At 52.9% G+C, this 23,273-nt stretch overlaps 1 pseudogene; it reads left to right on the forward strand.

Moving 5' to 3' along the window:
• Positions 1-670: 670 nt before the first annotated feature.
• Positions 671-22,622, forward strand: LOC129594013 (dolichyl pyrophosphate Man9GlcNAc2 alpha-1,3-glucosyltransferase-like; annotated as a pseudogene).
• The last annotated feature ends 651 nt before the right edge of the window (positions 22,623-23,273 follow it).

The raw sequence follows: 23,273 nt of genomic DNA on the forward strand, positions 1-23,273 counted from the left end.
TCCGAAATGAATGGTTTCGTAACTTGGATTACGTAACTTGGATTAAATAAGTTGGATTACTTAACTTGGATTACTAAACTGGACTACGTATTTCCGGGCTTGGATTACGTTTCTTATACTGTTTTCTCGTGCTTAACCTTTTCTTTTTCTCTGGGTACACTTAGGCTTCTTGGGTTTCTTAAGTTATTTAGGTTATTCTTAGGTTTCTTAGATTTCTTAGGATAACCTAAGAACCTAATAAACCTAAGAAACCTAAGAATAACCTAAGAACCTAAGAATAACCTAAGAAACCTAAGCCACCTCGCCGTGCGTGCAAGAATGTAGTGGGGGACTGATGGTTTTATAGCGAATGTACTCGTATCAACTTGATACATTCGATAGTCACTATCAAGTGAACACAAGCACACTATTAAATAAACGCGAAATGCCACGTGATTAACTAGCGTGCTTATACGCGCCACCTATGCAACACTGGATTTTGCATTGCGTTTTGCATTTGAATGTTTTTGGAATAAAATTTGAATCGTTTGCATCTATGATTTGCAGTTTGTTTAAAAAAACTGCATCCATTTTCAGAAAGAGCTTTGTAACGGTTCATAATTTACGATAGCGGCGCAAAAATTGGAAATCTGATTTGGAGCACCACAAGACTACGATTCAACATCACAACATGTAAGTGTCGAAGCAGCGCTGCATCCACGAATTCGGCAGTGTTGCACTGTTGCGCTTTTTGCGGCTGTCATCCGATGGATAATTTCTCTTCACCCGTACTCAGGTAGTGAATAATGTAATGTGTCAAGGTTTTCCGTTTTCAGAATTTATAAATTTTATACGGATTTTAGGGCAAGGTAAACCGCCCATGCACGGAGATTTCGAGGCGCAGAGGCACTGGATGGAAATTACTTACAATCTGCCTGCTGCGGAATGGTACTGTTAATAAATTAATTAAGTTATTTACATGTACAATTAAATGCTTTATTAAACGTTTCTCTTTATTCTCGTTTAAATTTAATTTGTACGAGGTTTGCCTAAATTACTGGTTTATTGGCAGGTACCATAACACAAGTAACAACGATCTGAATTACTGGGGTTTGGATTATCCACCTTTAACGGCTTATCATAGCTGGATGTGTGGCTTTATGTGAGTGCAGTGGACTTGCGTTTTCCGCATTTTTAGGTTTGTCGGATTTTGCACTTCTTCATTTTTTACCCTGGTTGCGAATTCCGCCAAACGCTGCGATACCCGTATATAATTACGTTTATTAACTGCTGAATTCCGTTTTGATATAATTCACTGAAACGGAAAAAATTCATTGGCATTTTTTGGTTTCGCGTTTGTTTTGTCGAGCTTTTGTTTCACGATTTTTAGCTGTGCGGCTGCGGCGAATTCATGCAACTGAATTTAGGCTCTTTGTAGCGCCAGCTTAATTAATCCTTCATGGGTGGCACTACCGGAATCTCGGGGAATCGAAACGGAATCCCATAAGTTGTTTATGCGCACAACCAGTAACTGACGTGTAATATGAAAATAATCCACAGTCACTTTGTGCATCACACTTGTTTATGTTCTGTTTATTTAGCTATCATTGCCGACATTCTGATATATTTTCCGGCTATATTTGCCCTTGTATACCAGAGGCGCACCGTGCACGGTGGATTTCCGTACATTCTTCGTATTTGCGCGGAAGCCTGTGTGGCACTTTTAGCACCTCCACAGATTTTAATTGACCACGGCCATTTCCAGTACGTGTCGTAATCTAGTAATTTAATTTTGACATTGGTATTCCTTTCGTTACTATATTACTGTTAGATTATGGGTCCCAACAATCTGTTAATGACGTTTGCTTGTACGTATGGTTCTTGTAGATTAACAAAATTTTAGTCTTGTTTAATAATCTGTACCCCGGTTATTGCAGATATAACTGTATTAGCTTGGGTTTAACCGCTTGGGCGATTTTCGCCATCAGCCATCGCCATTCGCCAGGATGTCGTGGCTGCCGTTCTCTTTTCGTTGGCTTTGAACTATAACAGATGTGTTTGTATTTGGCATTTCCATTTTTCTTTTACCTTTTGGGGAAATGTTGGCAGCTTCGAATATTGGCACTCTGGCTAGCGCGAGGTAAGTATAATTGCTTTTAACACCTGCAAATGTTGATTTTATAAGGCAGAAAAGGTAGCTATAGCGTTGTTATACTGTACGCACGATTATACGTAGAGGTCAAATTATATTTTGGATTCCCATACGGGACTTGTTTTCACCATAATGTACGCCAGAGAAAATTATGTTGGGTTTATTTGGTTGCAGCTCCGTAATCACTTTGGCCTTGTGTTCGATTTCCTGCTACGACCTTTTCCGAAAACCAAATGAGCAGAAATTCAAGTACTGCTTGGTAAGCCTGTTCTAGATTGGTTGCGTTATTTACTGCACGCCCGTATCTAAACTAGTCCCTCATATTCCGGCATATGATTTGCTTTTGTGTTTCCAGTTGAACTGTGGACTTCTGTTCTTCCTATTCTCCTTCCAAGTCCATGAAAAGGGAATTTTGTTAGCAGCACTGTATGTATTCATGAGTTTTCACTAGCTGAAAGTGCGGCAGAGTTAAGAAATGAACTGCGTAGTGCTGACTTATTGTTAGAATTAGTGATGGAAATACTAAAATTAGCCGACTAATTAGTTGGTTAACGTCGGTTGACGTGGCTAAAACTAAAACAATTAGTTTAAAACTAAAACAAATAGTTTAACAATTTTAGGTAGCTATAAAAATTAATCATTGTCAGATATGACACAGAAGCAGAGAGCAAAAAGGGAGAAATATCTCTCCTTTATTGTTTCACAATAAAGCAACCAACAAAAACAACCAACAGAAAAACCAATGCGGAAAAGCTGTGGTGAAAGTGGCTGCCAGCGAGCTCGGTGAAAATCAACGTAATGCCGCGGCATGCAGCAGGTGAATCACAGCTGGTACCGCAAAGCATGGAATCGCTCGTAAGCGCTGGGCCACACCTCCAAAGTGCATAGCGACGCTGATTGGTCAGCGTAGACAAAGTATACGCTGACGTTATCAGCGTATATGAGCGGCACGAATGGCGTGGCCATAAGCGTGCGGGCGACAGAGCAAGCCACAAGAGGTGTCTACCGCCTCGAGTGAGCGGTCTCTGACATGCCTCTGGGCGGGAGTGTGAGCTCCTGCGAACACCGTCCCAACTCTGCCCCTGGCCAACCCGGTAGGGTGCCAGGATCCGATACCCGGTAGGGCCGGATGCCACTTTGTCTCTTGCCCGGTAGGGCCGCTGTATCCAGACCCGCGGTGCATGCACCGAACGGCCGAAATCTGGAGGGCACTTTGTGTGTTGGAGGTTCCAGTGTGGTGGTTGATGAGGCTTCTTCGGTCGATGAAGTAAAAAAATAAAGGTTTATAAGGCTCAAGTTAAACATCGAAGTAAAAAGGTCACAATTCCAATTGAGAATTAATGAAAGTAAGATCATAAGTAAGAGATCCCAAAGCCAATTCCTTTGGTTAGTAGGCTAAATGAGAACAATTTCTTTGGTTAATAAGTCTAGAAAAACCAGGTCTGGTTAAAAAACTAGACAAAAATACTCATTCCGACTAGGCTTGTCCACAGGGCAGATTCTGCACACACGGGTCCTAGTCAACGGTCCGCTTAATCCGGTAGGATTGGCCTGGTCTTGTGGATCTGGGGCGACGGTTCTCAGAGATGTCCACGGTGTCCAGTACAGTAATTCAGCGGTAAGTATGGAAGGCACTGTTGCTTTCGCAAGGACAGTTTTGTCCCCTTCCTAGTATGGTGGACCGGTCCCGTTGGGGTGGTCCGTGAGAGGTCCATAGGTAAGGCCTCTGGGCAGGAGTGGTACTCCATCTCAGATATGGGATGACCAAAATGATGCGATGGGCCGGTCCCGTTAGGGTGGTCCATGCTTCGGTCTGACATGTCTCTGTTGGACCGGACCCGTTAGGGTGGTCCTTAATGGCTTGTGAATGGTGCCTCCGGGCGGGAGGTGTGCTCGCGCGATTCAAATGAGTGCGATAGACCGGTCCCGTTAGGGTGGTCTACTTTGGCCAGGTTTGGCCCTGCATGCCGGTTTGGTCATGCCTGTATTGGACCGGACCCGTTAGGGTGGTCCGTGCTCTGGCGGGAGTGGGATTCCTGTTGGATTCCTTCCACATGGCCAGAATGATGTGATGGACCAATCCCGTTTGGGTGGTCTTGGTTTGGCCCTGCATGCCGGTTTGGTCCTGCGTCTCGGGCCAAAAGATTTAAAGTTCGAGTGCACCCCAGTTGGGTCATGCATCTCGGGCCAAAAAAGTTAAAGTTCGAGTGCACCCCGGTTGGGTCATGCATCTCGGGCCAAAAATCTTCCAAGTCCAAGAGGGCCATTATGGGAAAATTTCTAAGTCCCATGACCGAAGTGGTGTGGTGGACCAAACCCGTTGGGGCGGTCCAAACTCGGTCTCTGACATGCCTTAGACGGGATACGGAGGTCCTGCATGGCGAGGTGTGTCTCCGGCTGTTGCGGGACATAAAGGTCCTGTATGGCCGGCTTTGGCTCTCCGTTGTGGACTTAGTCATTTTTCGGCGGGCCGCACCGTTTGGCGGGCCAAAACGGACTTAGCCGTTTTCTCAATGTGCCGCGCCGTTTGGCGGGCCAAAATGGACTTAGTCGCTTTGTCGGCGGTCCATGGTTGATGGCGGGCCAAAATGGACTTAGTCGTTTTTTCGACGGTCCCAGGTAAATGGCGGGCCATCATGGCGCGCCAAGGTAATTGGCGGGCCAAAGTTGCAGATTCGTTGAATCTGGTCCATCTCACTGGCCGTGGGCCATGAGTTAGCTACCATGTCCGATAGGCGAATGGCAGATACCATGTCAGATATGCTTTTCTCAAGACCGTGGCCATAACGAAAATTAAGTGGCTCTGACGAAAACATCAGGTTGGCCGGGCCAAACTCCTCTGCGTAGTTTTCTGGTCTGCGCGGGATTCGCATTGCGGCCCGTGCTGCTGTGACCAGGAAACTGGCGGTCGCGTCCGGTAGGACGAACTCAGCCAGATACTTGACGACATCCAACTGGTCATCGCGAATGTGCAGTTGGCACAAGTCATTCCAGTCCGGACGTGTGATGGGCTCACCCAACAGGTTAACATCCGCAGCGCACGATAGTGCGTTACTGCGGACGATCGGGTAGCCTTCGCGGTCTGTGATGTGCTCGTCCATGTTGAAGGTGTGGGGCCAGTCTTTTCGCTGGAACTCCATTTCAAGTCCGGACGACCTGGCAAAGTTTTGCAGGTCCTGGATGATGGCGTCAATCTGGGCCTATTTGGTCCGTGGGTACGGAATGGCCTTCATGATGTAATCCGTCACCTCCCGATGGGGACGTGGCCGGATGTTGACGCCCTGGTCGGCGGCGTACTTGTATGGATCGAAGTCCGTTGTAGTGGTGCTGACGTCAGATCGGGCCGGTGGGTCCGATGACGGCGGTGCTGGATCCGTGTCCATTGGGACATGGATGCTGATGTTCTGGGCCACTGAGCTAACGGTTCGCTCAGGCCTCTTATTGGTACGGGAGACAACCAGGCTTTCATCCTCGTTCCGTTTCCCGGGCGAGGTCCGCGTTGGCGGCTCGCGTTCCTGAGGACGGCCACGGTTCGGTTGGCCGGTCTGGTCCTGGTGTCGAGTTTCGATGTAATGGCGCAAGTCATCTGGCTGCCGCGGTAGCGGTGCCAATGGCGCTGGCGCGTGCTGTTGAGCGCGTGCCGGGTCATACTGGCCTTTTAAGGCGTCAATCAATCCTCCTTGCATCAGCTGTTTGGCCACGAGGTCCACCATCTGGCTATTGATGGTGGCCATGAACTGGTCATATGTCGCCGAAGTTGACACCTCATGCCCGTGGGGCCGAGTGCCTGGCGATGGTCGGCGCTGATGGGACTGGTCACGAGTTTTCGGGACGGCCGTTCGGCCGCGCCCTGATGAGCGGTCGGAACCCGTGTTACGGGACCGCATACGATCGAAGTCACGTTCCGCACTCTTGTCCAACGCCGTTTGGCTAAGGATTGGCGGTTGAGTTCCTGCACTGCTCCAGCCGGGTTGTCTGTCGCCGCTTCGGTGCATATAGAGATCGTGGATCTCTATCTGTTCATGATCCCTCAGTAGGGGGATCAGGTGGCGTCCATCACGGCTGGTCATGTGGTAGTACGCATCGAAGTTGCCTCTGACCACTTCCAAGTAGAAGCAGTAGGCTCTTTCCGCTTCGTCACGGAACCCGGGTCGCAAATGGTATGCGCAGGGGAAATACTCCCGTCGAGAGTTTTCCCTCCGGCCGGACACGTCCAAACTGTTGCGTCTGCAGTCCGCGCATCCCGAGTCATACTTCTGCTGTGGAGTCAGTCCCATTCTCTGCGGTAACAGAAATGAAACATGCAGAATGCTGGTGAAGTCCGATAGGACTGGTCCCTATGGTAATTACGCCCTACGATTTTACGTCCCTATAAGTTTTACAACCCGTCCCCCCTATGCCCTATGCAAGTTCTATGCCGGGTCACTGGTGGTAGGACTTCCGCTTCTGCTTCTTTTTGGTAGAAGCCAAGGTGGGTGCATCAACAGGACGAGGGCCGTAGCGGTCAGGTGGGTCTTGCCGCTTTCGGTAACGCTGCTGGGCCTCTGGCTCATCGACCGTTTGGTCGAGCCAACCTTCGCGCAACATCTTGACGACATGTCTGACGTCCTCGAAAATGGGGAATAGGCCTATGGTCCGGCCGTCGCCTGAGGCATATTCCGTTCCATCCACTAGTTGCGGGTGGTGCGCCATGTAGTAAAGCTGATAATGGCCCAGCAGTTGGTTGGCGATTTCTCTTCGAGTGAGGCCAAGCGGGTACGGTGTGGTGGTCAGTACCGTGAGAACAGCGTTACGCCATTCCCAATATCCTTGAGGAGCCGCGTCACGATTTTCCGGTGGGAACGTGTAGAAAATGTCGCCGTTGGGCATATGGGTCCGCAGAATGACTCCCTCATTGTATGCCATTTGGACATACTGCCTCACTTTGGATTTGGAAAGCCATGGGCCCTCCAATTTCTCGATGAGCTGGAAGGCCAAGTCGCCTGTGGCGAAGGTTGTACCCGTTTGGGGCAACGCCTGTAAGGCGGCCTTCACATATACCCATCCTTTATCCATATTGGAGATCTTCACCTTTTTGGATGGATCTCCTCCCGGCCATTTCCTGGCCACCCTTGGTGGCGGTGGCGAAACGTAGCCGATGCGTGGCTTGGCTGGGTATGGTTCTGGCAGAGTATGGTGCACTTCGCCCGAGTCCGATTCTGGGGAAAACGTGTCCCTCACTTGTCGGACGACTGGGTCAGGCGGTGCCGCGCTTCCGCTGGATTGGGCGCTTTCCATGCTGCCTTCGTGTTCTTGTTGGGCGCCCTGTGCGCCGCTCTGGTCCTCCATGCTCTGGTCACCGGTTGGTGCCTGGTTTTCGTCACCTGGAGGGATTTCCACGCTATGGTCCGGTGGGACATTGATGGTCAGTTTGCCAGGGCCCTGGTCATCCTCATCGGAGTCCTCAGAATCGGACTTTTGGGATGCCATGTCCTGGTCCTGTTGATCCTCTTCTTCATCATCTTCAGAGTCCTCTGGGTTAGAGTCCTCGGAATCCGAGTCGTCGGGTGGTGGGGTTGGCGATTTCCTGCCGCGCCCTTTCTTGGCCGTGGTTTTCCGACTCTTCATGGAAGAGGCTGATGGGGCCGGTGAAGGAGGCCGGGACCGGCCAGCTGCGTTAGGCAGTGACATGTGTCCCGCGGCGAGGGCCGTTGGCCTGTCGCGCGCATCTGTGCCTCCTGCTGTTCCTTACGGAAGGCATTCTGCCTCCGAGTTACCGATGGTCTCGGTGGCTTCTCTTTCGGCAAATTCTTTGGGCCAGGCTGTTTGGCCAGTTGGGTCATGTCATATGCCTCTTTTGCCCTGCCTTTCAGGTCTTTGGCCTTCGCTCCTACCGCTTTCCTTCTGCTCGAGTCCCATCTTGTGCCAATGTCATGCGACACATACAGAGACCGTTGGGTCTTCTGTGGGATGAATCCCGGGACAGCGAAGCGTAATGGTTCGGCGCGGAAGGCATTAGTGGTTTCCAGGACACCATCTCTGACCCATGCTAGTATTTCGTTAATTAGCTGGTCACTGAGATCCCATGGGTTCGTCGTTCCCTGGTAGTAAAGGGCGTTGATTGTCCTGGCTATGTCCATCAAAGGAGAACCTCTTGGGTCATGTAGATACCCTATGGCTCGGCAGACCTGTTGAAAGGTGTTGTCCCTGCTACGGGAAAGTCCAGATGGCCGATGGGCCACGTGGATTTCTGCCATGCTGGTCCAATCACGGTGTGTGCGAACCAGCAGTCCTGGATAAGAGTGACCACCCGCCGCATAAAGGGTGCCGTCAGTGTGCGGTCCGCGAGCGGGAGTCCTGTGAACTCTTCGCCGAGTGCCATACGGGTCCGAAGGACGCTGACGAGACACTGGTAAAGGTCTCGGCCCGTTTCCCTTTTCATGATTCTGGCCAGTGCCACCCATTGTTCAGCGTAACCCGCTGGGATTTCAATGTGAGTGGCTTCTGGTCCTGGGTCGGGAAGTTCAGCTTCGTCGTCCCAAGGTGATGGGAGTATGACTTCCTCCGACTGCGTATCTTCATCGGGGACCGGTTCGAAGTCTTCGTCCTTGTATCCTTCTGGGAGGGGAGTTTTTGGCCTTGGTTGTGCCAGTTGTTGTGATGGCCCTGGTTTGTCCGGACTGTCCGATAGGACCTGGACATCTTCGTCGCCTGACAGCCGTTTCTCAAGCTTGGGGATTTTGGCCTCACGACTTTTCTTGGCCTTGGCCTCTTCTTTCTTCTGGCGGTTCCGTTCGGCCTCAGGGTTTACTGGTGGCCGTGATGTGTCGGCCCGGTTCCCACTCGGTTGGGGGGATGTTGGACGAGAGGCCGGTTTGGCCCTCTCTGGCTTCTTGGCTTTTCTCGACTGTTTACCTCTTTGAGAGTTGGCCGAGTGAATTACTTGTGCGCCATGTGCCAAGTCCTCTAATGTCCCTGTTATAGGAAAGGATACTGGCTGGCCAAAGGGGATGTCATCCACTCTGGCTGGCATGGTTGACAAGACAGTTGGAACAATGGCCGTTGGACCTGTTCCTGTTTGGCTCTGGTCGGCTGGTGTCTTTGGTGGGGTTTTGGCCTTCGATGGTCCCGGTGTTGGCTCAACTTGTGGCGTAACCACAACTGACCCTGACGGGGATGTGTCCATCGGTTCTGGCTCTGGAGGCGCCTGCGTCTTAGGTGGCACCACTGTCGGTGCAGTTGATGATAGCCGTTCGGCCATCATTGGATCTTTCTCCGGTGAGGGAAAGAGACGTCTGCGCCTTCTTATCCAGTAGTCCGACACCATTCTGAGCACAAGCCGGCGAAGCATGTCGGTAAACATGTCGTAATCTTCCGGCCTATTCTGGTCTTTAGCCTCCTGTCGCTTTCTGAGGAGGTAAGGATACTGCCGTCGGTCATTGTTTTCGGCATGGGCCACAAGGTGTCTCTGCTCCGTTGGAGTGAGGGCACTCATGGGCGTTAAGGCCGAATCTGCTTCCACCTGTTCGGTCGGAAGTTCAATGACAATTTTGGCCTTTGCCGGGACTGCAGGTTCTGGTGGCGGGATCCGTTCAACCGTTATGGTCATAACCGGCTGCTGAGAAGATGAAGTGTCCATCCTCTCCTTGTCCGGTGATTTGCCTGGCCGGCTCGGTGTGAACCGGGGAGGTGTTGGTTCTGGGGCCGGCATACTTGGCATTCGCGCCGGTTGTGTTGTGGCGCGCCCAGGAGAAGTCCGTTTTTCGGGAGACCGGCTTTTGCGAGGTGATCTCCTCGGTAGAGGAGATTTATCCCTCACGGTCTCATACAGGACGCGTTGGACGTCTTTGTCCAAGTCTTCTTCGTCCTCGCTGGACAGAACGCCGTAGTAGGCTGCCGGGAATTGAGGAATTTCCTCATCACTTTGGACCTCCTCCGGTGGGAGTTGGTCTTCCACTGGTTGGCCCGGTCTTGGGCGTGGTTCCACTGTCCAAGCTCTTGGGTTGATATGTGGCCCTCGGATGTATATCGCGTGTTCGATGATTTCGCCAGGCAGTTGGCGCTGGCGGAGGGCCTGGCTTTTGCTTCGCATAGCCATAAGTCTTCGGATGAGGATGTTCCGTTCTTGGACCAATAACTGACAGCTCCGGTTGGTGCGGTCAATCTCATGTTCGGTCAGGTTCGGATCGCCGGCGCGTATCCGCTGGCGCATGTCCTCTTCCGTGAGGTTTAAGCGAAGATCAACTTCTATGATCTCGCTGACCAGTTCGTTATGCGGGTCCATTTGATAATGGCTGGTTGGGCCCGGTGGGGTCAACCGCTTACGTTGCCTCGTTTAAGGCTCGTCCGTGCCGTTGTCCCTGATGGGATTGGCCGCTCCTCCGGTGGTGAGAGCACTTGGCCCTGTCCTGGGAACTTCTTTGGCGGTGATTTCTTCTTCTTGGTCGTTAGACCGCGAAGAACCAAAGTTGGGTGGCTAGTCGCAGGCTTAAGTATGGGTGGCCCGGGCCTGGTAGGGCCGGGGCGTTCCAAGTCCATTGATGGGCCACTCCTCGTTGGAGGAGTGGGCCTGCGTCTTGGATTCAGTTCCAAGTCCATCGGTGGTCCTCTCCATGCTGGGAGTGACCGTTGTGAAGGCGGCTCCTCTGCCTCTGGAGGAGTCCGTTTCTTCCTGGTGAACCTGGGCGACTGTGGCCCTCCGGTTGTAACTGGGGTGGCCGTTCTTTCGGCTGGCTTTCCTCCGGTCGATTTCCTGTCCGTTGGACGGACGACCAAAGTGCCGCCTGAAGTATCGCCTTCAATTCGGTTTGGCGTGGGCGTGATGTCTGATGAAGCCGTTGGCTCATCGACTGCCATTGGACTTGCCGGTGCACCATCCGGTTGGACTGGTGCTGGCTCAGGTTGGGCCTGTTTCTCCGGCGAGAGCTCGAAAGTTTTATCGAGCAAACTCACGTCCATTTCCGTGTCCTGTGGTGGAATTTCCATGCTGACGTCGGCGGTAGCGGTTTCAGCAGTGTCCACAGGTTGGCTTAATGTTGACCCAGGCACGGTTGGTGCTGGGGCCAATGTTGGGCCTTGGACCAAAGTTGGGTCCGCCGATGTTGAGGCGACTGGTGCTTGTACAGTGGTCGGCGCCGTAGGCGCGGCCACTGGATCTGGTCGCCATTCATTCACCGGGTCGAAGTCACCGGTGCGTTCTGTTGTCGACGGGCCAGGTCGTTGGACCTTATAGTGATCTTCGATGAAGGTACGGAGCCACCTTATAGTGTGCTCCACAACAACCAACGAATCGCCGGTAGGCATCGTGTTGTTCGGTGTGAGTTCCCTGAGCAAAGCTACCTGGTGGGATAAGCTTTGCTGCTGTTGGGTCAGCCGGACCACTTCTGAGTCGAATGGGCTGAGGTCCCGTATGCGGTTGAACAGTCGACGATATATATCCTCGGCGTCTCGAATCAGGGTTCTGACTCGTATCGCCACTGGAATCGTCATTTGAAATGTGCCCGCGTCCGCTTCGGTTAATCTTCTTCGGCGCCGGGCTTCTTCCTCTTCTCGCCATTGGTCGTAGAGGTCTCGGCGGCCCGATTCAGTGGGCTCTGCCAGTTGGATGATGCTGGCAATGGCGCCGGTTCTGGAAGTGATTGCCTGAGCCGTTGTGGCTCGCATAATGAGTTCCAGGCGCTCCGCTATTTCTGGTGGCGGCTCCAGTAAGTGTGGCCTTGGTTGGGTTCGCCGTTCTGGCACGACCATATGGTCTGGCGGGGCCATTAATCCCGGTACGGGGATAGGGGCGGGCATTTCCAGCCATTCGATGTCGCTTTCAGTATCCGCGTCCGATTGGGACGGAGTAGCTGGCCGGCTAAATGCTGGTCCCGCTGCAAGTGTTTCGTTAGAAACCTGCATGATGCGCCTGTATCTATCTCTCAGTTCTTCCGCCGGTCGACGGTCTGAGGACGAAGTTAGGAGTCCAGGATGGACTCCGCGTGTCGCCGGCCCCGGTCGGGGTGGAGGCAGCACTCGTTCGAGTACTCGGTCAATTAGGCCGAGCTGGTATCTGCGGTTAAGGGAGTCGCGCGTTTGTGGTCCGGCTGTACCGGTGTCCAATGGCTTCTCCATGCAGCGCAACATGGCCTTTCGCAGCTGAATCTGATATGCCAGGAGGCGTTGAAGTTCTGCTTCCAAAGCGACTCTTCTGCGAATGGTTGCTATGTCCGTGCCGGTAAGGCCACAAACAACTGTGCGGATTTCTTCCGTTAAGGCCTCTGCCGCTTGAAGTTCACGGTCCAGGGGCATTAAGTCCAGGTTAGACCGTAAGTCATACGGGGATGATGCTGGTTCACGCTGTTGTGATCCAGTGGCTACTGCCGCGTCGGTTGGCGCAGGCATGGCCACTGGTGCGGCTGAAGTTTCCCCTGTCGTAGCGGTTACTACGACTGTTGGGTTCAGCGGCTGTGGTGGTGCCGATGGCGCTGGCGGCGGGCGCGCCGGTGGTATGGCACTTCTGTTCCGGAATTCGTGCGCCATCCTATGTTGTTCCAGCTGCCATCTCATTTCACGGGCTGCCTCCAGCAGGGCCGGACCGGTTTGGTTATGCAACGGGAGTATTTCGTGCTGGGCCTACCGGAGTGCGATTTCATCTCTGAGTTGGCGCGCTAAGCGTCGGAACTCATCCTGGTCCTTGACAATCCGCATGACCAAATCACGTTGATGAGGGTCCTGGATGTTCATCCCGCGGATTATCTGCTCCAGTTCCTTAATTGAGTTCTCTACTTCCGCAAGGTTATCTTGCAGAATGTAGAGTGGAGGTCTGCCATCGGCCAGTGGTTCATCCGGTGGCTCCGAGTGCAGTGATGGCGTCGACACCGGTTCAATCATGTCGTCGATGTCCGCAATTAATGGTGGTGGCGGCGATGACACAGGTTCTGTCGGTGGGACAGTCTGGTCACGCCCGGCCAACACCGGGTTTGGTGCTGGCCCTGCAGTCGGGTCCGGTTCAGTAAGGCCAAGTTGGGCCGCCATTGCTGGTGGAACATCTTCTGGCCGGTGGTATACAGTGTATACGCCATCCACGAATACCCCTAATGGGAAATCGCGCATATCGCGATTACCCGATGTGGTCGGCTGGGATGGCTGCGGCTGTTCCGATCGGAATGCCTCAAGTCCCGGTTGTGGGGCTGGTATACTAGAATCTGACGGCTCTTGAACCGTAGGTTCAAGTTCTTCCGCAGACGGGTCATACGGCGGTTCGCCGTATCCGCCATAACCGCCGTAGGGCGGTGGATATCCATAAGGTGGTGGCGGATATGCCCACGGTGGTGGGAATCGCCACTGGTTCTGGTCCGGCTGCGGCTGGTTCGAAGGTCCAGGCGCAGGATAAGGCGGATATCCGTAGTACGGGTTGTAATATGACGGAGGAGGGTAGCGTGGCCTCGGCCCAGTATGGGCCGGTGGAGTCTGGACCGTTGGTCCGACTGCTACTGTAGTAGTGGCTGGCTGGTTGGCCGATTGACCACCATACAAGATTGGTCGCGGGCCTGTTGGGCCACGCGGCATATGTCGGACCGTTCGGCCCGACGAAGAGCTTGGCTGACTGCTGGCTGCCGCCACATTGACCAGGAGTCCGGTGTGGTCGGAGAATGTCCCTGGTGGCCAATATTGCGGCGGGATGGCCCGTGGTGGCATGGGCTGACTCCGCGGTAGCGGTGTATCAGCCCGTGGTCCGAGTCCAACTGACATGTTGGCCAGCTGTTCAGCAGTTAAGTTAGCTCTGATATTCGGTACCTGAACACTCGGTGGCCGGTTGGACGACCGAGTGGAAGATCTGCCAGACCAGGATTCCGGTCTTGAGTATGGGTGTGATCGGCCGCTTCAGTCGGAGTCATCAGCGCGGTCGGTGCGTCTTCGTCCTTCCATGGTTCTGTGGGGACACTGTTGCGAGACCAGTTACGCTACGTTAGACTCCTACCTAGGGTTAGTTTAGCGTTATAGGTTAGCTACTTCTAAGCTACCTATGTACGATAAGCAACCGATCCATTAAAGTTAAGGTTAGTTAGTTAAGATAGCGGGCCTGCAGCGTTGGCTGTGACCAATATTAAGGTTTAAGGCCTATTCTTAAAGTCCTTTAAATTAGGCCAATTAAGTTATTTTAAGTCATTCTGTCCAGCCTTATCAACCGTCTTATCCAATACGCCCGGTTGGAGCGTATTGGCCTTCTGCTTTTTGCTGGTTAAGCTTTTCTCTGATTTTTCTCGACCACAGTTATGTGGGTGAGAAGGTCTTTGTCTGCCTCATCATCAGCAACTTTGTCCTCTTCTAGGACCTGCTGAGCCGTAAGGGTTGCCTTCGGCTTTTTAGGCGACTTTGGCCTTTTTGGTTTTTCAGGCATCCTCTGACTTGGTAGACTTGGCTTAGGTTCTGGCTTGGACTTGTCAGGTGCGGCCGTTGATTTATCGGGTTCCGCAGGTACTGACTCTGGGTCGATGACGGCTAATGGCTGGTTCTGGAGTTTGGTCAAGGCTGGCGTCTCGAAGTCCGGTTTGGCCTTCCGAGGCCGGCCACGGCCACGTTTTGGGGCCGGGTCTTCTGGTTGTGGTTCAGGCCCTTTAAGGCCAGGTATCTTCAGAGTCTTTTGCTGCTCTTCCACGAGTTTCTTGGAAGGGCCCTTTCCGGGCTTTTGCTTCCTTAGCAGCTTCTCAAGTTTGGTTGTTGCACCTTCCGACTCTGTCTGGTCTTTACACCGTCCCAACTCTGTAGGTTCAGGTTCGGCGTCGCCGCCCTTCTTCTTAGTTGAACGGGTAATTCGGCGACTTGGGCCGTCCGGGTTGAGGTACGGCTTCAAGCGGTCGACACATACGGTGAGTTCTTCACCGGTGTCTCGCTCTCGGATCCAGTAAGTGTTTGGCTTAGGGATTCCGAGAATGATGTAGATGCCCTCGTACTTGTTTGGATTGGTCGGGTCATCCACCATGTTCTTCAGGGTGACCAAGTCCCGCTTCTTGAACTCGGCCTGGGCCTTCTTTTTGTTGTAAATGGCCGCATCCCGTAGGAACCCTTCGATGCGAGTTTTCGCAATTTCATGCGCCCGGTTAAGGCGCTGCTGCATCATCTGGACATAACGTTCGTTAGTCGTAAATGTTTCTGGGACGTTGGTCCCAGTGAGGACGTCTTGCGGTATGGTCATTTCCCGTCCATACAGCATGTGGTATGGCGAGAATCCAGTGGTTGCGTGAACGGCACGGTTCATGCCGGAAATCACGTAAGGTAAGGCCCGGTGCCAACGATGTTCGTCGCCAGCTCCGCCAAAGCCGCGAATTCCGTCCCAGATGGTTTGCATCTGGCGTTAGACTTGGCCTTGGCCCTCCGGGTGGTAAGCAGAACCGAACGTTTGTTCGATGCCGAAGATTTTTGCCACTTTGGCGAAGGATTTTGCCAAAGTGGATCAACTTCGCTGTCCGTATTTTGTACGGACCATCCTTCCGGTGCGCTGTCGGAGGATGTTTCTGACGCCGATCTGGGGTACGTCATGTTCGTGGTGCGACGTCTCGCTTTCCCACGTGATCGGTTGGCCTTGGGGTTAACCGAGACTCCGAAAATCGACTTGGTCGCCAGCTGGACGACTGTCGGTCTGGCCTCAACTCTAGGGCCAAACAATCCAGGCGCAACCTCTATGCGTCCTGGCATGGCCGCAACTCTAGGGCCATGTGGCTTAGTCGCTGGTTTGGCGCTAAACCTGAATCCGCCGGCGGCTGGGTTGGCGGCCGGTTCCGGATCCGGGGTTAATTGAACAGGGGGGTTAGTTATATCCGGCGGTTTTGGTTCCAGTAATAGGTCAGATGAGTTGCCGTTACTCCCTGACCTTAGGCGTTTCCCGCAGTTGGGCTGGCCCGGTTAGAGCCACTGCCATTTGCCGTTGGGCTTCAACTGCTGATCGGTTAGCGGTGGTAAGGCGGTCCTTTCGGTCGCGGGTGTTTGAAATCCGCGTGGCCCGCCGCCGCTTTGACCGTTTCCGCCACTTCCTGATCCGGTGGACGATCTGCGGTTGCCGTTCCCCCCGGTACCCCGTTGTGGTCGGGCTCTGGGTGGCACCAGGCCGAAGCGGTTGGGATTTTGTGCCCCTGTCTGGTGTCCCTTCATGTACCGCTCGCGCCAATCCAGGACCCAATTCCGGTTGGGATTGTCCTGGAGGTTCCGGTTGGCGTAGCCGCATTCACTGGTGTTGTGGTTTCCCCAGAGACAGAAGTTGCACGTTATGGCTTTGTCCCTGGCCCACCTTTCGAACATCCGTTCGATGCGGTCGATATACATGTCGTCCGACTTGCGAGCCTCTGCGGAGTTTTGTGCTTGGCTTTGGCCGGTTTGGCCTCCGCTGCCTCCTTGGCTCTGGTTGTTGCGTCTGGGGCCATTGCTGTTGCCGCCTCGCTTTCCGCTGAAGCTGGCGTTTTGGCCACCAGAGTATCCGCCTCTTTGCGTTCCGCCGCCATTCCCCAGGCCATAGCCAAAGTTACCCTGGTTCGGGTTTTGGCTGTAGCCTCCACCTCCGCCGTTGGGCGGTGTGGCCCCCCGTTGTGGGGAGTTAAGGTTCACAGCCGCGATGGCGGCGTATGATGGATCCACCTGGGGTTGTGGTGAGATCATCTGATGTGGGGGATAGTAGGCCGGCGGTGTTGGCTGACGAGGTACGACTTGGGCTGGTGGCGTCGGTACGGCCGCCCGTATTACCGGGTAATCTTGGCCCGCCTTCCCGTCGTACTGAGGCTTTCCTGACGTGAACTGCCGGATGTAGTCCCGAAATTCTGTCGGGGACTTCGGCAGTCGGATGTCCAAGGCGCGGCGCAGTTCGGGCTCTTGCACATTGGTTTTGAGGAAGTGCAGAGTCATGGTGTCGTCCAAGTTAGCGCGGGCCTGGAGAGTCAGGAAGTCGTCTTAGTATTGTTCCGGAGTTTCGAACCCGTGTCGATAAAAACGGTGTGTGATATCACCCAGAGCGTTAGCTTGCTGGTTATTGTCTCCGTAACGATCCTGGAACTTCTGGTGCCATTCTTCGACCGTATAGCCATCCCCTTCCTCTCGGTTCATTTGGCCCATGTACCACTCTTGACCGGTTTGGTCAAGGCCCCGTAGATTCGGCTCATGAAGTCAGGGTCCGGCTTGTTTAAGTCGGAGGACTGCTTACAGATCCGTCGGACCTGTGCAATCCATCCCTTGACCATGGTTTTGGCGCCGTCAAAGGATGGTATGGCGGTACGGTTATTGGCCTTGGCTGCGGCTTTCGCGTAACGGTTGATGGCCTCCAGGTTATTGAGTGGGGGACTGGCCCTTGGCGAAGGTGCAGGCGTTATCTGCTGTACCACCACTTGTGGTGGCGGCTGCAGTGCCTGTGACGCTGGGCCGGGGATATATTGGATGGCTCCGTTGGAAGCCAACCATCCGTATGTCCCATTGGGTAGTTGGACCAATGTGGGCGCATTCTGGCCCTGGTTTGGCTGAGTAGCCGGTCCGGGTGGTGCCACGGCCGTTGGGCCGGCACCGGGTGGGTGGGGCACACTTTGGCCCGGGGGCTGGCCCGAGGACACGTTCTGGCCCGGGGGCGCACTTTGGCCCGGTTCTGGCTGGGCTTGGCCCGGTTGGGCTGCCGATGAGACAGGAGGGCCAGTTAGGCTTAGTTGGCCTATAAGTGGCATTTGCACCGTTGGTGTGCCACTTTGGCCTCCCATCTGTCCAAACGAGAACTTTGGGCTCGGTGGGTGTGGCCCGTTTGGGTCCGCGCCAGAGGTGTGAGCCTGACCCGAGCCAAAGTATGGGCTCGGGTTGGGGTTCAGGTTCGGATAAAGTGAGCTTGATCCGAAGATTCCGTGGCTTGGCGTCTGGTTCTGAGACGGCGGCTGGTTCAGGCCAAAGCTGAATGGCCAGGTTGGCACAGACGGTTGCGTGTGTGTCGCTGGCGTCACTACGGTCGTTGGACCCATAGTGGCTGAGGTAGTTGTCGGGACCGGTTGTGGCGGCACGGTTGGTGTCGCCGTTGAAGATCCCTGGTTGACGGGGCTCGAGGGCGCCGGTATGGTTGGCCCACGAGGCGGTTGTCCCGTCGATGGCTCCGTAAGGAGGACATTAGCATGGTAATGCTGCTGGTGATACACTGGCTGCTGGTAGAACCGTTGGTCCTGCCGCAGCGCCTCGTCGACTTTGGCTTGTCGACGCTGTGTATCTGAGTCCGGAAAGGTGTGGTATGAGGGTGGCTCAGCGGACATCTCGGAATGTAAGTTCTCGAGATGCGACTTTTCCGCGTCTAAGCAGGCGTTCTCCGTGCTTAGATTTTCCAGGTCCTCGTTAAGTTCAGTGATACGTTGGGTGGCCGCCTGGTAGTCTTTGACCAGACTGGCGTTGTTGGCCTCCAGGTTGATGATCCGGTCATGTTGGCCCTGGATCACCAGTTTGGCTTGGGTGAAGGCCTGCTCCAATTGGACAAAGTTTTGTTGTCCAATGGCGCTGTTTTGCGCCATCTGAGCCCGAGCCGTTGACTCGGTCCGGAGCTGGTCCTAGAGAGCAGCATTCTGCTGCTGGAATTGCACAATTTGTGCTTCCGAGTGGCGGGCCGTTTGGTCCCACTGTCCTCCAGGCTGGGTCGCTTGCAACGGAGTTTGGTAGTTCTGTTGCAGCATGTTGTAGCCGTTGCGCAGGGCGTTGGTCTCGTCCTGCAGGTTGGCCAGATCGTCGGTTAGGCGATCGTTGTCGATTTGGAGACGGTCCGTCTCCTCATCAGTTTGGTCAATGGTGACCCTGGCTTGGTGCAGGTCAGATTTGGCCTGGGTCAGCTCGGTCCTCGTTGAGGCGAGCAGGAATTCCAGCCCCGCCACCGCCACTTCTAGGCGGTGAATGTCCTTGTTGAGCTGGTCGCGCTCAGCATCGGGACACGGGGCCAACTTGAGTTTGGTCAACTCAAGTTGCGCCTGGGCCTGTAGGGCCAAGGCACGTTTGGCCTCGGCATCCGATTTGGATGCGAGGTTCTTGTACTTGTCGATCATATCGTTCATGTGTTCCTCTGCTGAGAGGGCCACGACATTTGCGGCGACAAGCTATTTGGTCAGGTCCCGCACTCTGGTCCTGAGGACTTCGTTGTCCTCGATTTCCTCCGGCGGGGTTGCCTGGATCAGCTTGTCTGGACTGAATGTGGCGCGGCTTATGTCGAAGGCGGACTGGTTCAAGTCAATGCCTGCCGCGGTCCTGGTCAGATGTCCCAGGTCCAATGGTGGGAGGTTGGGTCCGGGCTCTGACGTCATCGGTTGGTGATGGCGTCGGTTGGTTCGAGCCATTGGCTTCGAACATGATTGGCGACTGACTCATGAGCGGTTGGCCCTGGTCATGTCCCATTGGACCAGGCTTTTGGCCTTGGTCCTGCGCCTTGCGCCCACCTTTGGTCACCGTTGGTGCCTCAGGTTGGATCTGGTCCGAGCCCGGTAGGGTTGGACTTGATATCAGATCCTGGGCCACAAGGTTGGACCGGGCCAAGTTATTGGCACCGGGTTCGACTGGTGTCTTATCCTCACCTGTGGCCACCGTTGGTGCCGCAGGTTGGACTTGGCCCGGACCAGGTGTGGCCGGTTGGTGCGCCAAGTCCCGAGGGACACTATTGGCCTGGGCCGAGTTATCGGCACCAGGTTGGCTGTCCTTCGGCGAGTTGGCCGCGGACAGCGCCTCGCGCGCTTCCAGGAATGTATCGTCCATGGTGGCGTCGAGGCTTTCCCCGCTTGTGTCCAAGTCGGGTGGCAGGATTTGTTTGTCCCGCCTTTCTTTGGCCTCGACCGAACTCGTTGAGCCGGCCGAGTTTGGCTGGTCCGGGTCAGCATCAGCCTGGCCGGCGGTGCGAAAGGTGTATCGCCCCGCCGCGCCGCGCATTGAGTAGTTTTTACCCAATGGCTTCTTGTAATCATTGGTCTGGCGCCCGTCCATAGGACTGAACAATCTCCGTTGGAGTTGTTCATGGCTGGTGTATGGCATCACCTTGGCCAAGGCGCTCTGAGTTTGGCCCATGGTAGTGGGACTTAGAAGTTTCTTTGGTCTTGGTCTTTGGGTCAGGACCGGAACGTTGGCTCAGGTCCGGATCGCGGGTCGATGCTGGTCAGGCGTGCTAGAGCTCAGGTTTAGCGTTAGCTTCCTATGGCCCTATGTTACGTTACTGACCAGTGTGACGTCACGTACCTAGTGGTCTTGCGATTAGCTCTACGTCACGAGTAGCGTGCCGTGAGCAAAAGTGAAAAAAACAATATGACTCACTACGAGTCTTATAGCATTGGGAACTTTCCCGAATATGCTGATTGGTCGATTTTTATACGGAAGTAAACCACTCTGACGTCACGCGACTTTTCGCGAAATTTCTGGCTGGACAAAATGGCGGTTGTTTTCGCCGAAAAAATTCAAGAAAAATCGGGGAAAATTTTTTCGAGAGTAAAACTACACAATTCTAGTGCAGAATTTCACGAGGAATCCGAAAATGCAGGTTCTATGCAGATCGGTTGAAAGGTTCAAAAGTTATTGAATTTTAAAGGTTAGGTTCTATGGAAAACCCCGAATTTTTCGAAAGTTCTTCAAAAACCTACGACGCCACAGCAGGTCTTACCGGTCGGTTTTTCGTCCAGACAGTGCTGCTCCGTCGTCCACTTCACCCTCTTCAACCGTGAGGGCCGCAGCGTACCCGATAGGGCGCAATGGACAGTCTGCAACGTACCGAACGCAGTTTTTGCGCCGGGAGCCAAGCTGTGGGGGGTCTACTTATAGGCCGCGACCCGGATCAATGCAACCCGGTAGGGTGCTTATTTGGTCAACAGCGACGTACCGAACGCAGTTTTTGCGCCGGGAGCCAAAGCTGCGGGGGGCCTACTTATAGGCCGCGACCCGTATGATTAAATCCGTCGCGTGGCAGGCTTCCAGTGAAGCCTGTATGATCAGAAAGATGAGGTCGCAGGATCACAGGACTACTTATAGTCGCTGTGGCAGGACTGCTTTTAGTCGCTGCGTAGTTCGACCGAGATGATGCCTCCACTGGGGTTCAGAGATCCGTCGGAAAGAATACCGAACGATACTGCTACCATGTCAGATATGACACAGAAGCAGAGAGCAAAAAGGGAGCAAATATCTCTCCTTTATTGTGAAGCAATAAAGCAACCAACAAAAACAACCAACAGAAAAACCAATGCGGAAAAGCTGTGGTGAAAGTGGCTGCCAGCGAGAAAATCAACGTAATGCCGCGGCATGCAGCAGGTGAATCACAGCTGGTACCGCAAAGCATGGAATCGCTCGTAAGCGCTGGGCCACACCTCCAAAGTGCATAGCGACGCTTATTGGTCAGCGTGGACAAAGTATACGCTGACGTTATCAGCGTATATGAGCGGCACGAATGGCGTGGCCATAAGCGTGCGGGCGACAGAGCAAACCACAAGAGGTGTCTACCGCCTCGAGTGAGCGGTCTCTGACATCATGAACTTTTAGTTGACTAAAAGTTTAAACCGAGTCAATTTTAGCTACCAAAACTTGAAGGTTAACCGGGGTTAACGAAATTTTTTTTGGCATTTTTTTCCCAATGAAACTACGGGAAAATTACCTTATATCGCTCAAGTACGGAACTGTATATAACCTGCACCCGGGCGTAGAGGTCTTTCGCAGTTGCAGAGTGCATGCAGCAGCAAGCGGCTGTATGCGTATGCGGGCGGTTGAAAGTGTGACATTCTGCCTAATTGGCCCCCTTACCAGCTACAATCAAACCACCGTAGTTAATACGGCCTGTTTTTATTTTACTGTCGCAATTTTTTACCATGATATTAACGGGTAATTTAACGGGTTAAATGCTGTGAAATTTGTGATTGTGGCTTTATTGACTTGACTTCAGACTTTAGCTCTAGCATGTGTTTTACGGATGGTTCATAAATGCCGATAATAGAGTAGGCAACATTAGTATCGTGATCTGGGTACATGAAACCGTATGAAAATAAAATCATAAAAAAATTATTTTAATTATAAGAATTATATAATTATTAGTTTCCGTTAACTTTGGTTAACCGACTAAGAATTTTAACCAAACCACTTTTAGTCGCTAGAAGTTTCAGCCAAGAAAATTTAGCTGACTAAAAGTTTTAACCAAGCCAAGCCGATTTAGGCGGCTAAAGCTTTTAACCAAGTTTTTAGTTTAACCGAATTTAGTTTAGCTTAGTTTTTCCATCACTAATTACTGCTCTTCTCTACTGCTATGTCATCGTACGTGGTGCGCATTCGATTTTATGCCCTAATCTTACGTGATGCCTCGGCAGTACATATTTTATGACTCGTCAATTGCCGTTATGGATTCTTTGCGGTATTGCCTTTATTCTAATGGCACATTTGCGTAGATTTTCACCGATGAGAACAAGCAGCACTTCGCGGAGGATTATGCCATTATGGATGGACAGCTGGTTATTAGCACGATCTCCGTGGCTTTCTCGCTGATTGCTCTGGGCTACGATTATCTCTTCCCTTTTCCAGCATCCAAATGGGTCTTGGCGTTCTGTTCCATCTCGTATTTTATCACCGTTGGCTGCCCGACACTGTATTTGTGGTGCGTCGAAAAAGGAGTGTTTTTGGTGTTCAAGGAGGGCAAGAACATCTGGAAGGCCACGTCCAACTTGAAAAAGTATGCGTGACGCAGCGTGAGTATGACCGGGATATGTGTTTTTGTGTATGTGTTAGTTCTCACTTAATTGGTATCTTACTCGTAGGTATTGTAATGGTGTGCAAAAATCTGAGGGGCAAGATTTGACGTGGTTAACCACTTAGACAGTTTTCGAAGCACTGAAAAATAATCGCCCTTACACGAACTTGATTAACTAAGGAACTTTGGAATTGATTTCTATTTTTACTACTGACAGAATTTATTTTATTTGCTGTCCATTTTCGTTGAATATCATGAGGACTGATGTCGCCCGCGTGAGATACAAAAATAATTAACGATGTAAGTAGATGATTTAAGCGCTAAATATGATGTAAATACGTTTTTATGGTCTCTGTAGACCTTCATACTTTTTGCATGCGCGGTGCACTAAACTAACTGAGCTCCTCATGCAGAACTAGCGTTGTTTTTGTTCGGAATCTCTGGTTTGTCCTTGTGCTTTTCCCAGCTGGACTGAACTTTTTGGAATTCAAT

Source organism: Paramacrobiotus metropolitanus, unplaced genomic scaffold (genome assembly GCF_019649055.1).
Source record: "Paramacrobiotus metropolitanus isolate TYO unplaced genomic scaffold, Prichtersi_v1.0 Parri_scaffold0000003, whole genome shotgun sequence".
Classification (NCBI taxonomy): Eukaryota; Metazoa; Tardigrada; class Eutardigrada; order Parachela; family Macrobiotidae; genus Paramacrobiotus; species Paramacrobiotus metropolitanus.